The sequence below is a fragment of the Aulonocara stuartgranti genome, assembly GCF_965226115.1.
Source record: "Aulonocara stuartgranti genome assembly, chromosome: 11".
Lineage (NCBI taxonomy): Eukaryota > Metazoa > Chordata > Actinopteri > Cichliformes > Cichlidae > Aulonocara > Aulonocara stuartgranti.
In genome coordinates, this window is record NC_138947.1 from 16,396,410 (window position 1) to 16,410,085 (window position 13,676).

The 13,676-nt window shown below is 40.9% G+C and overlaps 1 protein-coding gene across 2 annotated transcripts in view; it reads left to right on the top strand.

Moving 5' to 3' along the window:
• Window positions 1-808: 808 nt before the first annotated feature.
• The window catches only part of erfl1 (Ets2 repressor factor like 1), a 47,846-nt gene continuing 34,978 nt past the window's right edge, over window positions 809-13,676 (top strand). For both annotated transcript variants that reach the window (XM_082551639.1, XM_082551640.1), the window contains exon 1: window positions 809-953. The gene's annotated coding sequence lies outside the window, so the exon portion shown is untranslated. The remainder of the gene's footprint in view (window positions 954-13,676) is intronic.

A 13,676-nucleotide genomic window follows, 5' to 3' on the forward strand; every position in this document is an offset into this window, starting at 1 on the left:
CGTCCTCCTCGCCCAAGTTTAGTTTCTGTCCCTAGACACATCATATCCACCCACCATCACCTCCACTCTGCCCCCCACCTCACTCCACTCTATCTACCCCCACCTGTCCAAAATGAAAAATCCGTCATTTTCATCAAACGTCCAACCAAATATTATCTACACTCCATTCCCGAAGATCGAATCTTATTTAGGGGCGACGGGATTCGCCATCTGTTTTTAAATTTCATTCCTCCATGAACTTTATTTTCCCTCGACTTTTGGACAAAATTATAACCCGATCGATCCGCTTTCTGGCCACCACCCGTCTACATATATTTTCCTTGTGCGGTCTCTTCACTGTGTGGGTCAATTTTCTGTCTCACGTCCACATGAACACGTGCAGAACACCGTCTGCAGCTGATAGAAACTTAAATGCAGTCCGGCTGATGTGAGGTGGAGGTTCAGGCTCTGCACCTTCGTTTTTTTTAAACCTTCCCCCTATTTCTGCGCTCTCATCCTTACATCCCTCCCAGCGCCCGGATCTCTACCTTTTCGCGCGCTCTCCCCTCGCACCTCTGACCGTTTCTCCTTGTTTTCCTTTTCATGTTTTGCTAACATTGCTAATATAAACTATATCATAACAGAATAGGGACACAAGCAGATTGGGGTCCCTTTTTTCCCTCGTCAACTGTTTTTCCCGCTCCGAGGATAACTTTTCTCCGGCTATAGTCCGCGCGCTGTTTGCTCATCTTGATTTTTTTTTCTGACGCCCTACGGGCGGTATTCACTCATGTTGCCGCTCATACGTCATGCCAGTGTAACACTTCACCAATGTGGTTTAATGCAGGAGGAAGGATTCGCTGTCCGATCTGTTAAATTGCTCGATTACCACCAGTCCTCTGCGCACGTCGACAGGATTCCCATCAACCTAAGTAGGAGCTGCCGGACAAGTCAATGAAGGTGCTTCGATGAAGGTAAGCATCCTACTTTCCCATTCTGTTACAGACAAGTGGCATTAATAATAGAGAAAAGCGTCAGGAATAAGAATCCCACGAGAAATATAATGCACTTTAGTGCGAGGGAAACATGCGCACCTACTGCAGAAATTGATTGATGTAGGCTGTGTACGCTTGTGCGCCGGAGTTTGTCGAACAGCGCGCTGTACGCGGTACTTTCCCCTCAAATAGATCGGCAACAACTCCTAAAAGGTTCCTGCTTTAAAGTGAAAGCGTGTTTATGCGTTGAATTCGTGGGTTTGTATCCTACAGCGGCTTCGGGGACTCAGACGCTAAGGAGAGGGGATGAAGGTAAACAAATGTGCGGTGGAAAGTATAGCAGCTGTCGGGGAACTGAAACATGAACTTGGCAAATGAAGATATTCGCTTCAAAAACTTGTTCAGCCAGGATGGAGCGTGTCCATTTGCGAGCATATCTCAGTACTCCATGCATTTAATTCCAGTGTGCATATGCATGGAATTATGGATTCATTTTAATCGTAAAAGTGGCTAAAGACATAGATCCTCTCAGATGCTAACCTGTACCTCTAGAAGAGTTTACACGGGGGTATTTAACAGTAGTTTATGTCCGTAAAGCTAAACCACAATAATTTTACCAGCTGAAAATTCAAATGCAGCTCCTTCTTTTGTGTATTATGCTTCACAAACGCCTATCTTATTACTTTTAAAAATATTTACCTTTTGGATTATGTCAAGTGTAATGTGTGTGGGTGCTGCGATGAAAGGGAATTTCACACAGTTCAAGATCCCAGCATCATCCTCGTGCTTTTGTCGTGCGTTTTCGTGTTTTTGTGATTATGAAGAACAACCCAAACATAGACAGCAGAGAAATGAGACTCTAATCTTTGAGGTCCCACTGATGTCACTCTGCAGCTGCTGCTTTGATGCAGGAAATCAGACTGACTTTGTGTATTCATACAGCTCTGGAATTTTTATACTTTTAATACTTTTTCATGCATTTTGTTGTGTTAATTTTAGTTACAAATCAGTGAAGGTTGGCCAAAAGGTCAAGGTCACATGGACCTTTCCTCTATACGTGTATAACCTTTTTTCATCTAACAATTTTTCACATTCCCAAACCTGAACATGTGCAGTTTTATTATGATAATTTTTATGACCAGTCCTTAAATAAATTTAAGGTGATGGCTTTTTTATGTGGAATAATGAAAAATGTACTGAAAAGCGCTGCGAAAATTTTAGTGTAAAAACTGTTTCTCACACTCTGCCCTGCTTGTGGGTCCACAGTGGCCTGAAGGGCAGTCTGGATACTGTCAGCTTGACCTTTGCATTGATTTCAACTTCACGTCACACAAGGTCAAAAGCATCACACTGATGGCTCGGGTGCTTTTCAAATATACACTCGAAATGATGCATTTACATCGACATGTGTGCACGTCTCAGTAGCCTATGCAACTGCATGCAATTTATTTATCTATGTAATTATGGATTAATAATAATGTATTCTATAATGCATAATTATTAATCAATCAGTATTATTAATCATACAGATCCTCTCAGATACTAATCTAAGAATGTAGAAGAGTTTACATATATTTATGTCTGTGCCAACAGACATAAAGCACCCAGGAATTATTTTGGAAAATAAGAAATGTCGTCCATGTCTGTGTTAGCCGTGCAGTCACACGTGAGAGAGCCAGACTGCTGCTGCTGTTGTTAGATGATATATAATTTACAGTGTTTAGGTAATATTCTGAAGTAGTGTAATAAAAAAAATCAGTGCAAACAGCCTGAAAATGGCTGAGAGTGTTTAATTTCAGCCAAATTGATTATATGTTTTTGCTGCTAAGATGTGACAAAATTGGTTTTCCCTATAAATCGTTGAGCAGAACCCAAAGACAAAGCATGAGCTTTAACTCCCCCCCCCCCCCCCCCCCATTAATCTTGAATACATGCACAAATTCCATTTTAGAGTCATATTAATTATTACTTTTCATAAATGTGCATCATTGCTGTTGCCAAGATGCTGCCTATCAGTGACATCTGTGCCACTAATCAGAAAGAAACCTGTTAAGATATTAGAGAAAACTTTTGCGTGACTAAAAGTAGAAAAAAAAAGCTTTTTCTTGTTGTATTTCTGTATTGTTTGTGTTTACTTTGTTTTGAAAGATAAAAACTCATTTGAACATATTTTCAGATTGCTCATATGAAAGTTTTCACATAACTTAGTGTTTTACTCCTTGAAGTATTTGAAATGTAACAGGGTGCCTCGCTTAAGGCTTCGGAAACCATCTTATCTCACTTAATCACACGAGAAACCTTCCTTTTGTGAACTGGGAAATGTTTTGATTTCCTAGGCTTGTAGAACCTGGACTCACAACTAATCTGTAACACCGGCACCCAACAATGGGAGAGTGACCCTGCCGTAGAGTTAAGTCTGAATTTCTCTCAGGGGCAGGCAGGAAGGTGTGTAGTTCCCACTGCAGTCTTTTCATGTTTTTTTTTTCAACAGCTATCCCAGTACCCCTGCAGTTTTTACTTCTTCCTGAAAAACCCTTTCCTATTGACACTGATAATGTGTTAATCAATATGGTAGTTTTGTGCTTATTCTAAACAACATTATATCCGCACCCACAGTATGAATCAAGGCTCTGCGAGGGCCCACTCCAAGAGAGTTCCCCTCCATTGATTAAGTATTAGCTTCAGCACCTCCAACGCCCAGCCACTTGTTTGCAAACGGTGCTCTATTTCCGAGGTAATTCAAACGATCACTAAGCATGGGAGCCAATATTTATAGAGGCTTTAACAGGTTCATTATAGTCAGAGGAGCCAGTTCCACCGGGGGATGAAGCACTCATAAAGGGCCCAGCAGAGTTAGTCCCTATCCACTGAGCATTTGACAGTACAGTCAATGGCTCCAATCATTCCTCATCTGCTTTATGGCTGCATCAATGTTTATAGCTGTTATGGGGTTAAAATAAAGCATTAACGGATGCAAAGGGTAAGGTGGTGCATTTAATCAAAGGTCACTCTGTGTGAAGTCTATAATCCACTTGGTGACAGCTAGAGCCATCCAGAGTTTTGACTGTGTGCACACTTTGTTTTGTTGACAATTGTTGAAATGCATTTTACTGTTTGGGGGGGGGGCTGTCCTGAACACTGTTGATCACTTATACTCAGTCTAGTTTTGATGCTGAAAGCTTCACCAGCTAAAATATATACAGACAAAAGTATAAGTATCCATAATTTTGCATCAATTTCATCTATTGATAAGCTTTTTCGGGAATACTTTCGGTATTTGTTAAATATAAACACTTTAAAATCCCTGAATGCCCCAAGTCAACTTTTACTCCTTTATACTATTTATATGTATTCTGACATGCAAGTGCTGCTGAAATGTAGTTTCTGTCTTAACACACACTTTTATTTCCTTTCATGTGTTCAGACGTAAACTTAAACTTGCAGCTTGTGTATACTAATTCCTCTCTCACATCATTATTATTCTCTTACACTTCCTGCTTTACCTTCTTCAGCCCTGCTGAATGTTACTAAAACTATCCATTTGTGTTCCTGCTTCATTTTCTATCATCGCCATCTTCTTCTGCTCCTAAAGCAGCATTTCTTTTAGACAATTTGAACCCTGTTTTGGAGTCACTGACCCCACTACTCGGCTTCTCTTCTCCATACCCCGTCTCCCACTTAACCCCATATTTCACAGCTGAACTACGGTTAATTTCCCCCCAGTCCTGCGAACAACGCTCTCTATACTGCTGGAGCACGCTTAATTACCCACAATTAAAGCCAAACGCTAACAAGAAAATTGCCCTGTTATGAAATGACTTCAAAAGGACTAGAGTAGGTAGAATAGATTGAAGGAAAAGTTGGGTGGTAGCCTCGGGTGGAAGGGAAGAGATTCTCTGCTGTGTTTTCCCCTCAAGCTGTCTCAGTGGAAGTCAGTAAGCAAAGTCTCTGTTGGCAATACCCAAAGCTGTAGACTCCAGTTTTTAACAGCTAAATTAAAGCACTGGTACTGAGAAAGCACAAGTAAGGCTGTTCATTTTACTAATGGAAGAAGGACTCTGTGAAAGCTTTGTTTTGAAAAGGGAAACTTTGGCTTCATCTTTGGTTTCTTTTATAACATCAGTTCAAAAATATACTCACCTGGACAGCTTAACTTGCGTCTTATGTGTCTCACTTAAAAAAAATATACTGTGGATCATGTTTCATGACTGCACAGGAATAATCATGGTCACTGGAACAAGTGTGGCCAAATGAATTCCAACAGTTTGCCATAAATAACTCTCAAAGATATACATGATGTGTAACCCTGTTACAAATGTAAAATGTAAATCACAGAATTCAGTGTTTTTATAATAATTAAAAACCTTCATCCATGTGTATTTGAAAACAGTACCAAAACAACATATCAAGTGGCAACAATTAAAGTTTTACAGTAAAAGATCAAGTGAATGTATCTTCAGCGTATCCAGTTCAGGTACAATGTGGAGCTAATACACCCTGAACAGGCTGCCAGTTTTTCGCAGGGCTAATACAGACAGATGGGCCGCCCGTAATGCTCACATTCATTTTGGAATTTTAGAATCGCCAGTAAACCTGATCCATGCATAGCTTTGGACTGTGAGAAAACACCAGGGAAAAACTCCTGCAGATCCTGGAGGAACATGTAAACTCCACACAGAAAGGTCTCTGCCTGGTTTCAAACCCAGGGCCTTCTTGCTGCAAAGCAACAGTGCTAACCACCACAGCTCCTCATGTGGCACCGGCCAGAAAAGACAATTCAGTAATATAAGATCAATACATGAGCTCTGAAACACTCTATCCATGAGTGCAAGTTTAATCTTCCATACAGTGACAAAAACGTATTTACATAAGGTCCTGAAATTCCATTAAATGCTCTTGGTACACCAAATAGAGGTGAAGTGGAAAGCGCACCTCTGGGTTGAAGAGGAGACGGATCATCCAGCTTGTTAACAACACACTTTTTAAACGTGTATCAACTCCTCGTGTTCCTCTAGGCTTGATACGATAACTTTGCCACCACTGCTGTGTGAGCCTGTGTCTCAGTGGGTGAAACACATTATAAAGCTCTTTATAGACTCAAGCTAAAGTTAAAAGATAAAAGCGCAATCCTTTTTCTGCTCAGTTATTTGCGTATCTATGAACACTGCATTAGGAGAACTTATGCTGCCACACAAACATCTAATATATGGCAGACCTAGCTTATTTCAACAAGACAATGTCAAAGCAGACTAACCTCATATCACAACAGCATGGCTCCATGCTGTTGTGATATGTTAGATCTGTTTTCTATATATGTTAGAAAACAGTCACATTCTCTGTTAAAATGTTTCCTGTCATGTCCCTATGCCCTATTTAGCAGTTAGGTACATTGTTCAAATTATTGCGATTTTTGTGTATTTGGTTTTTTTTTTAAGCTACCCTCACAGTATCTGACTTTTGGGAGACCGGCGATCTATATCAGTCGCAGGTGCATCTTTGAAGAAACAGCTGCAAAGGATTTTAGTCACGTATTTGGACACAGGGCTGCAGAGTTTTGCACCCTATAGGTGAGGGTTCACAAAAACATGTTTTTTTTCCCAACTACAACAAAATATAATGCTGCACAGTCAAGAATTTGACATGATCAGCTCACTCAGATGTTAAAACTGAAACATTTGGAATCTGCAACTAGTCTAGCGATTAAAAAAAAAAAGGGCAAATATACTCTTTTAAAACATTTGTCTAGAAAACATCTGCTTTCTTTACCTAACGTCATGCTGAACAAAAGCTATTGTCAGTATTTTGATATATACAAACTAAAAATGTTCAAAAGGTTTAACTAAATTTAAAGTTAAGGGACTGCCAAGTTATTCGAGTTTGGAAGACATGGATTTTACTATGGTGTTTGAGGAAAATTCAGGGAATAACCAGTGCGAAGGGGCTTCTTCCCATGGTATTATTGGATGGTAAATGTACTAATTGTTGAAAAACATTTATTCTGTAAAAAAGTAATCAACCAACCACAAAGGGATACATTTTTCTAGAGAAAGGGTTGTGTCACTCTGGAAAATTCACCAGTTTTATTAAGAAAAGCATAGAAAATAATGAAATTCTTCACATGTTGTGTGTGGGCTGAGAAACGTATTGTTGGGAAGAGATACTGATCTAAAATGTTATTTCTCCTATTTCTCATCACTGTCAGCACACAGCTGTAATTCCATTCAAGTCCATTTTTGGGGGGTTGGGATTTGAGACCCATGTAGTTCAATATGAGGCCACAAAAACTGAAGATATACACATGACTAGTCAACAGACGTAAGACAGAAAATAGAGTACTGTGAAACAGTTCCTAAAACCAAAAACTAAAGCACAAACTCAAAATAATTTATGCGAATAATATTGCATAATGGGTAAGTAGTCTTCAAAGTGGATGAGTGGTTAGCATGGTTGCCTCGCAGGATGGGTTCCTGGGTTCAAACCTGGGTAGAACCTCCTGTATGGACCCTGTATGTCCTCATCACGCTTAAGTGGGTTTTCTCCAGGAGCTCCCACTACTGAAAAACATTGTAGGTCTTGCAAAAAATGTTCTTAATCTCAAGAGTTTCAGTTTCTTGTTAAAGAGAAAGGTTATAAAAGTGCCTCGTTTTCTTCCACAACACTTTATCCAGAGTATTTTCTGTTGTGTTTAGGTGCGCCCCCACCATTAAAGCCGAGGATCTGAGATGCCTGACAGAATTAAAAAAAAATAATGGTGCAATATAAGATCCAGAACACAACCACCAATAAGAAGATCGTGAACACATTCTTGTAACAAAACAGTACCTATTGAAGCCCTGCTGGTACAACCTCACAGCAGCTGAGAGGAATTGAGACACCCAGATGTTGGAGTGTGTCTAGGACAATATAACTGACCACAGATCCCATTCTCTGTCACTGAGGAATGGGCCGAGCCTTCAATGCCATCAACAACCCTCCCTGCACGCTTCCCCTCCATCCTCCCAAAGCAATCCAATCTACAGCTGGCAAAATGAAACAAATAAACACTAATTTGGATTATTTACGTCCAGTTTACACCACAGGAGGCAAGGTATGAGACGGAGGAAAGAAGAGCTATATGGTCGGAGGATAATTGTAACAGTGGTAGTAATAAGTGCAGCAGCTACAGTGATAACAATTAGATTTGATTTCATTTGAGAATGCCTCCACAGCTGCTCCTCACTCACCCCCTTAACCCCCTTCTTTCCCTTCCCCCTCCTCTCCCTCCCCTCACTCCTCTCCCCCTAGATTAAAGTGGGTGTGTTAATTCCGTGGTGTAGCGATCGAACAGCTCTGGCAACAATGGGAAATGGGCTATTGATCAGAACAGCTCAGATTAAGACTAGGCAGTGGAGCTCTTTCTTGCTCTCTTTCCCCTCCTTTTCTCTCCATTTCCCACCTTCTACTGCCTGTCTTCCTGTCTGTCCTGCTTGTGTCACCCCCTCCTATACACACACACGCACACACGGACACGCACACTTCTCTCTCTTGTCTTTCAACCTCAAAGAGGAAGAGAGTGTTTGCATGCATAAGAGTCTATGAGGATTTCCTGTCCTTTCCTCCTTGTCCCTTCTCTCTATCTCGGCTCCTCCCGCTTCTAATTTCTCTGCTGACAACGCCTCTCCTAACTCAATGTCCCAAAAACATAATATTTTAGCTTCATCAAAAGCAAAGAATGCACGGAATCCAATAACTACGGTAGTCTCAAAAGGCATAGAGCTCGAGCCTTTTAACGGTTCACTCTGCAGCAATTTGACATCCATTCACATGAGATTTTATATCAGTCAGTCACAGGGAGGCCTTGTGTTGTGCCACCACAATTAAAATCTGCCCTATCAAAATGCCTCGCATACCAAAATTAGCTGTCATGATTGTGCTGCAGGATGGAACACATTGAGTTTGCATTGAATAGACATAGAACATGCCAAATGTGAGGAGACAGCAAATCCATACAGTGAAAAGTGAGCTAAGAATCCCCAGCTCTACTTATATTAATTAACTCAGTCAATGGGGATGTGATAGGTCAGTTATTCATCCTCTTCCAGCGCCTCCCCACTCTGTCACATATACCTCCCAGGTGTCAGAGGCTCAGACGCTCCAGCTGCTGAGCAGATATCATTGGGAGGAAAAAAAACATGGATGAATGGGCTGGTCTGAGATCAGTGGCTGGAGGTTACTAGCATGTTTCAGTGTTTCTCTATGTGCTTTTGCCCTTTTGGATTTTAGAGGTGACATGGAGAAATGCAGCAGGCACCGTATACATGTACATGCACCAGCAATATTTACGCACACACACACACCAGTGGTCACATCAATATTGCTGTGACCCTCAGGGGACTCAGAGTACTGGCGAAGCTTTTATCTGCAGAGTGTGTGAGTGTCCTTGCTCCTGACATGGCCATCCGTACAAAGCTGATGTACATTAAAGACAAAAGCTATGCGCACAAGCAAATACACTCATAAACTGGTGTTGCAGCATGGCGTTATGTCCAATGTGAGCCGAAAATCCGGGCAAAAAAGTTGAGAAGCACTGGTGTCTGCTGGAAGCCTTAACAAGCTGTGATGGAAGGCTGAGATCAAAAGTGGACACCAGAGGGCGATAAAGAGGTCCGTGTGTCGTTGTCTGAATTTATTGTATGGACTCCGTGTGTGTGCGTGGCTGTGGCCATAGCCGTGTTGTGCAACTGATGCTCATTCAGTAGTTTTGGCCCTTCCAAATATTTTTGGTAAGATATTTCTGTTTGTGTGTTTTCGCGGGAATTAGAGCCAATTTGCATTTTTCTAATTGCTGATTAGGACAAAAACTAATAATATTTTGCTTCACGGCTGATTTTTTAATCAATCAACAAGCCTTTGAAAGCTTCTGAAAACACTGAAACGTCCTCACCGTGTTTTTGTAGAGTCCAACGTGTGGCTTTCAGCTTCTTTCCCATGCTTCCATCTCCAACCCCTTCCCTTGATACCCTTGTCATAGGCTTTGGCTCTCTGCACTCAAGTGAGTTTCATTGGTTTACCTAATTGATTATTAACTTGCTTATTGAGGATCAATTAAATAATTAAAGTTTGTTAAGGGCAGAGTTGATTCAGTCGCACAAGAGCTGGGGCATTCTTTCCGCTGCGCTGCGTGCTTGTGCGGGTGTGTGATTTTCATTTATGCAGACACTTGATGGAAGTCACGAGTTGAAGGAAGACGATTTGTTTCACTGTAGTGTGGATTTTGCTACAGGGACAGCAAATAAATAACAGTTTGCTTAAGCCAGACTGACAGGTGGGGCTCGACCTTTAGTGAGTGTCGTTTAAGGTTTCCTTTATATTCATTGAAAACAAAGAAAATATTGCTTTGGCTAGGTAGCATTTTATTTAGCACATAGGAAATCACAGTGATTCCTCTAGTCTCAGACTTCAATCCGACTTCAGCTGTAGGTGGAAGGTTTTTGTGTCATAGAAAACACTGTCAGGCACATCAGTCCCCAGTCGCATTGGCACTGGAAACGCATTGAAGTGGCCACTTTCATTGCTTGTTTGGGGAATTGGTGCCCAATTCAATGTGAGTAACTTTTAGGGTCAGGTCAACAGGGTGGTGAGTACTGTGACTCTTCAAAGCCGGCGGGGGGAGACGCGATGGAGGGGCTCCTCTTGTGGCAGCAAAGAGAGCCCTGAATAAGAGAGAGGGAGAAAGAAAAACACACCCAGTCACAAACACACACAATTACACTACACACACACATACACACACACTCTCTCACACACAGAGACCTCATATATGAGACACGGGAGCGGAAACGGGTCGAATCCTACTTCAAATTCTCTTTCCTCTCGGCTTGTCGACCGGGGAAAACAAACCGACCCGAGGCACAGCGAATAGGGATTTAGTAATTAACTGCTTACACACACACACACACACACACACACACACACACACACACACACACACACACACACACACACACACAGGGAGAAAGAGAAGAGAGAGAGAAGAGAGAGAGAAAGATACACACCTTCTCTCCTCCCTCCTCCCCCCTCCCTCTGCTCTCCTTCCCGGGTTCAGGCTGGTAGTAGTGCTGCCTCTCCGGTCTCTGGCTCGGTGCGCCGTCAGAGTGAATGCGTGTGGATAGACTGGTCGCCGGTGAGAAAACAATTTACTAAAAAAAAATCATACTGGAGGTATGTTTTCCTCTTTGTGCATTTTATTTATTGCGTGTAATATTTATAGACATTGAATTTGATATTTTTATTGTTTGTTTTGGGGGGTTTTCCCCTCGAGGAAAAAAGTTGGGGTTCTAGTGAGTTAGTAAGCGTTTTTAAAAAAGCATTTCACGATACGTCTGCGCTGGGCGATATTATTCTTCACGGCTGTCATTTTTGCTATAAATAAGATGTTTATGTTTTCCTGTATGGCATTCTCTCCGCAGTGTAATCTTGTAACAAAAAAGTTGGACTGCACGTAATTCACACAGGCTCTTTTAGCCACCATTACTGGGATTTTGTGTTGTTGTTGTTTTTTGTTTTTAAATATTTGTCTTTTTGCAAACGTTTAAGTGCTCTTTGCATCCTTTGCAAGTAGACACTCACACAAACACACCAGAAAGGTGGTTAAATAGTCCACTTCTTCAGTGCATGTGTGAAGCCTCGGCTGTTCGGGCGCACTTGGATGCGTTCAGCTGTCTGCGTTGGCCCGGATTAGCCTTTAAATGTCTCTATTTGTTAAGGCGTCCAGATCTCACCTCCACACCGCCTTATCAATCAGTCAATTAAACAGCCACTCACACGCGGCGAGCTGCACAAGTCCTCAGCCGGTGTATCTCTCTCTCTCTGTCTCTCTCTCGCTCTGCTCCATTTGTTTGTGTGTGTGCGAGTGGCCTCATGCAATTTATAAATATTGTATAATAAAGTGTGCCTGTGTGACGTTTGGATCTTGTTTTTTGTGGGGGGTTTTCATTGTGCGAGTGCGTCTTGTTGCCTGCATGCTTGTGCCATGTCCTCAACTTTGGGACGTGCACGTGTTGCACGTGGTCAAATTTTGATTTGGTTTTAGTTTATTTCATTATTTGACTTTTTGTTTTCTTTAATTTCTCGTCTTTAAGTTAGAGTCAGCTTTCACGGTTATCGACAGTTTTCCAATTTCTCAGTACAAGCTACCAACGATTAGGTTGTTCGAGTTTATTCCAAGTTTTGGCCCAACACACACACACACACACACACACACACACACACACACACACACCACAAGAGAAAATAAATAAATAAATCAACAACCAAGCAGCAAAGAAGTGGTTTGCTCTCTGTGACCATCCTTCAGTGTGCTCACCACAGAAAAATATTGAAGTTTACTCCAGCAGGAATGAAGCCGGCGACATGTGTGTGTGTGTGTGCGCGCGCGCGCGCGTGTATCTGCCTGTATATGTGTTTTCAGACTCACATGGGAGTTTGTTTCAGAAGTGGGCGCATCGATACATTTCGGAGTCTAGCTTAAAAAAATATATATTTGGAATAATCTTTATTTGATTTCGCTGGTCTCTCCCTCATATGGTGTTTTCTTTTTAGGTGTTTGCCCCTTTGCAACTTTGATGCATATTTATGCGCGCCGTGGGTGTACTCCATCAATTATTTGTGCCAGTATAATTCTAGATAAACAGTGTTTGTAAATCAATACATGCATGTAACTATTGCAGATTAAGAGATCGATCAATGGATCCACCGTAACCCCAACCAGTGCTGTTTTTTCCTCCCTCTCTCTCTTTTTTCGAGTCAGTTACAACTCACATCTAACTTTTCACATCTGTCTAAAAAGAAGTTTTAATGCGTGTGAAAGTGCTTGTTTGTGTCTGTGAAAAACATTTTTGACATTTGAGGAAACTTTAGAGTTTTCTATTTTATAATAACCAGAAATTACTTAAATATGCCCAGATTGTGCGTAATAATGTTAATAATAATAATAATAATAATAATAATAATAATAATAATAATAATAATAATAATAATAATAATAATGTCTTGTTCTTATAATTAATTTTGTTTTTGTATTTATTTTTCGTCACCCTCGTGGCCTCCGTCAGTTTTCCCCTCTCTGTGTTTCCTGTGTGTGAACTTTCAGACCAACGTGTTGAACCTCGGTAATTGGATAATATTCCTGCTTTTTGCGCCGCTCCTTGCCAGTCGCCTCATCCGTCTCACTGCTGTCAATACAATAACATAATAATGTTGGAAATGTTTCCGACATTAAATGCCATTCGGGGAAATTTCTCTCCACGTCACTCACCCTCCCCTCCTTAATCGTTCACCTCTGCACGGCTTGAACTTGTTAACGTGTCCAATTTATTATAATACCAGCACTTTAACGCAAATGTTTATTTAAACACACGGTTCACACAGTAATTAAGAATATGTCTCCGTTCCTTCCTGCCTAATAATAATAATAATAATAATAATAATAATAATAATGATAATAACTAGTGTATTTTCGTTTTAAAATAATGGACATTTTCGATTATTATTATTATTTTTATTATTATTATTATTATTATTACATCAAATAACATGCCTTGCCTAAATGCCTAAAACTTCAAATTTCTCTTTCCGATTATCTTACTTCGTTGTTAGGACAATTGTTTATTAATTTAATTTGCTCGGATTCATATTTTAGTTTTTCTTTTATGTCTACAGAAA